Source organism: Hydra viridissima, unplaced genomic scaffold (assembly GCF_058129835.1).
Source record: "Hydra viridissima isolate aposymbiotic clone 2 unplaced genomic scaffold, HvirCarnegie_v1 scaffold_5, whole genome shotgun sequence".
Lineage (NCBI taxonomy): Eukaryota > Metazoa > Cnidaria > Hydrozoa > Anthoathecata > Hydridae > Hydra > Hydra viridissima.
The window spans coordinates 18,935,546-18,940,010 of record NW_028324304.1 but is presented as its reverse complement, the minus strand read 5'-3'; the positions used below and the strand labels follow the sequence as shown (position 1 = coordinate 18,940,010).

The 4,465-nt window shown below is 28.7% G+C and overlaps 1 pseudogene; it reads right to left on the bottom strand.

The window, feature by feature from the left end:
* Positions 1–201: 201 nt before the first annotated feature.
* LOC149889172 (uncharacterized) lies at positions 202–4,214 on the bottom strand (annotated as a pseudogene).
* Positions 4,215–4,465: the final 251 nt, after the last annotated feature.

Below are 4,465 nucleotides of genomic sequence, written 5' to 3'. Positions count from 1 at the left end.
GTATCAGTTGTCATTTTTGAAAAATCTTGCTTTAAAGCCTTTGATTTTCCTAAATTGTTAAGGTTTTTTTTTTTTTTTTGCGTAAGCTTAGTTTTCTAATTTTTCTTTAGAATAGCTAATAGACTAATTTTTATTGTAAATATAGCTTTAACTGTTTTTAAAAGAACTCTTTTATCGGAGAACAATCCATAAACAGTATTGCGATGGCTTTATTAGAAATTAAAGTAAAAATTACAGAAATGAAAGTACAAATTAAAGAAACCGTTTGCTGGGTAGTAGTTTTTACTGTTTTTGCTGGGTAGAAGTTATTACTGTAAATTACAACATTCACGTAAAATTATTAACTTCGGATTTAACAAATGCTCTCTTCTTATAATAAGCAAATAAACACAGAGTAAAGTCAACGCCGTATACACCGCAGCAAAAACTTCCGAATAATCAAAAGTAAACGCAGCGCTGGGCAGTACCAATAGGGCACCGGCAGAATACATCGAATTACGAATACCGTCAACGAATGTTTGCACCTTTGAATTGACAAGTTTGGCTTAAGTATTTGTGAGGTAACATCCGGAATAATTCCTGCTCCTGCGAAACATATCATATACGTTACTCCTAGTAATATATTCAAGACTTTCGCTCTGGTATACTTCAAAACAATGAAACCAACTAAAACTGCTGCAAAAAACTTTGTGTCTGACAGGGGCTTACACATGTACAGCAGCAAAATAACTAAGCTGGTCGCTCCTGTGCCGAAAACACAAACATTCAGTTCTAAAATAGACAAATGCAGTGTCTCAACAGCAAGCAACGGCAATCACATGTCAAAAGTGACAAGGAAAAATATAACAAAAAACGTGCAAAACAGCATCAATTCAGCGTCGATTGACGTAAACAAAACTTTTAAAATATTCAAGATGCTGAAATGAGTTGACGATGAAGTGACATTAATTTGAAGTTCCTTTTGTTTATTAAAACCAACTAAAGGTAACTTTTCATCAGATTGCTGGTAAAATGTGGTGTGATTAGCTCCCTCATAGTTAGATGGTTCTAATTCACTTTCTTCGTTTCGCTTTAAGTCAAATTCTTTTGACAAATCGCGAACCATGTTTAAGTTAAATTTTCCAATATGATGCATAAAAAGGCCATAAAAACTCCAATAAAGTTGACAGTCTTTAAGTGCCAATACCCTGGATTAAAGTTTACGTTGGAGAGCATAAAGGTAACGCCGGGCCCTTAAATAAATCCAGCGTTATTTGTAATTGATGACAACGATAATTGAAAAATGATTTCGCTCGAATAATAACGTCGAACTATTTCTCCCCACATAACAGGTCTTAGGCCGGCAGAGCCAGATAAGAATCTCTCCAGAACTAAAAACCAAGGAGAAAAATGAAGGATCTCCCAATTAACGGCGTGCTAATTGTCGAAGAAAGTAAATAGGATAAAGATACCAGTGCATAATAAAACTTTGGTTTATTTGTATTTATCATTTCTTTAATGTACAACCATAGAGTAAAGAATGTGAGGCTGTATTCTATACGCAGAATTAAACTTAAGAAATATTTATTTTAAGTACATTGCAGATTTTTTGGTTTCTTTTCTCAACTTTTCCTTTTAACCATTTTCTCTCTGTTAATCTTTAGTGCATTTATTACATTCTCATTAAAAAAGTTTTGCAAAGTTATTTTTTTAATATTTTCTCAAAAAAACATTGTACTGCAAGTGACTCTCATCATTTTAAGTTAAAATATAATAAAAGATAATAATAATAATACTAAAAACAATAATAATACTAATAATAATAATAATAATAATAATAACAATAATAATAATAATAATAATAATAATAATAATAATAATAATAATAATAATAATAATAATAATAATAATAATAATAATAATAATAATAATAATAATAATAATAATAATAATAAAAATAATAGTAATAATAATAATAATAATAATAATAATAGTAATAACAATAATAATAATAACAATAATAATAATAATAATAATAGTAATAACAATAATAATAATAACAATAATAATAATAATAATAATAATAATAATAATAATAATAATAATAATAATAATAATAATAATAATAATAATAATAATAATAACAATAATAATAATATCAATATTAATAATAATGATGATAATAATAAGAACAACAACAACAAAAATAATAATGATAATAATGATAACCATTATTATTAGTGTCATTATAATTAAATTAATGATGACAAATAATAAAAATAATAATAATATTAATTATAATAAAAATAACAATAATAATAATTATAACAATAATGATTGTACTAATACTAGTAATACTAATAATAATTATACTGCATTTATTTGAGTTTAAGGTTTTAGATTTGAATTTCACAAAACCCTTTAAGTGACTATTACAAATTTTACCCTATGCGCACGTCACTGGTAATTTAGTAGTGATTCAACACATATTGTTAGTTGTGATTATGTGCTTATTCACTGGTGTATGTGTAAATTTTTGATCACCAGTGTTTGCGTAGCGACTTATCAGTAGTCGATAAACAGTGATAATCACCATTGATTTAACACCAATTCACTATTGATTTAGTTGTGATTGAGCAATTATTCAATGGTTATCTGTAAACCTTATGCTCATTAATGATTTTTATGGCATTCTAAATTTCTAATAATTCACAGATAAGTTATCATTAAAAGAGTTATAAACTTTACTGCCACTGTCAATCACTGATAAAAAATGTCTAGGGGCCAAACGGATTTGTTTTAAATGCATCATACACCAATAAACTGTTGTTGGAAGTCAATTTTTAAATTTAAAATAGAAAGCAATACCAAGGGTGTTGTAACTCTTTTTACAAAATTACAACCCTACATTTCTTTATTAATGTGGTTACAAAAAAATAGTAAAAGACAAACTGGTAAGAACAAAGTTTTTGTAACGTTTTATTATGATTTTTAGTTCTTTTTTTCTCAGCGCGGATACTTAACAGACTAGCTTGTCGTAGCCATTCTCCGATAAAAATGTGGAGTAGAATATCTTTCGAGTCGGGATGCTGACTCTTGATTGCCTCTAAAGAAGACACTGAACCTCAAAAAGGTGGATTTGAAATACCATTCTTTTATTTGAAACATGAGTCGGTCACATTTCTTAAAATGTTTTATTAAAATATTTACTTTGTTCATACCTATAACGACTGAATAAATATTTTTGAACTCCATACAAAAATTTTTCTTACGAGAAGTGCCTTTGTTATATTTTGAGGCGACATCTTTTGTAATTAGTTAATTCATTGCCTCGTATATACTTTTTTTTGGAGTGATTGCCACAAGCATGAGCAGAAGCTGCCACCTGTAATGATAATTTCTTGCTTATAATTATATAATATATAAAATATACTTATAACTTGAATATACCAAGTAAAGCAGCTACGCAGATGAGAATTTGACGTCTTGAGAAGTTAAAAGAAAGTTTAACTAGTTTTTTTTAGGAATTAAGATTTCCATGTTTCCTAGGATCATCCCCTAACCCCACTGAAAAATCCTGGATCCATCACAGAGAACAGCATTTACTTTTCAATATTTGGTTGAATACTCTGCCAACTCAACAGTCAACATTGAGTGTAACACATAAATGCATCATATACTACCTGTCACACTTGCAGCAGTACAAAAGCTATAGTAAATAAATAATATTAATAGGAATGGTGTGTGTGTGTGTGTGTGTGTGTGTGTGTGTGTGTGTGTGTGTGTGTGTGTGTGTGTGTGTGTGTGTGTGTGTGTATGTGTGTGTGTGTGTGTGTGTGTGTGTGTGTGTGTGTAAAAGTGATTTCAAACAAATACTTGAAATACTCTTAAACCCATCTTAACAAATCCTTAGAATAACAAACCATTGAGTAATCCTTAAAAATTGCCTCAGAAAAAAGAATGTGAATAGCAACTGATAAATCCAATAAAATTTTATATTTATCATGTTGCATTTTGCCTTTCATGACAACAATTCCTGCATATAATAATAAAAAAAAACGAAATTGAGTTGCTTTAAAATCTAAAAATTCTACCAAACTTCTTGGCCAATCATGAAAGTCTGATGGCATACATTTTTGTGGCTCTGAAGAAAATTTGCTCTGTACAGTAGAACCTAAAGTGCTAATAAAATTCTTCGAAAGCTTTTTTGTAACACCAAGGCAAACTAAATACATATAATCAAGAATAAATCAATTCACCATTGGGATTCCAAGTTCGGATAATGGTGATTTACCAATCTGGTGCTCTGAATAGCATTCTGCCTTCAATTTTTTATTATCTTCAATTAAAGAGTTAGTTCTTAATAATCTAATCTATTATAATATTCAATATGTTCTTCACATTTTTTACAGCTGTCATACCCAGTATAAGATTTTATACATTTTAAAGATGCTCTTGCTGGTGCATCACATAAAAGTCTTCATAT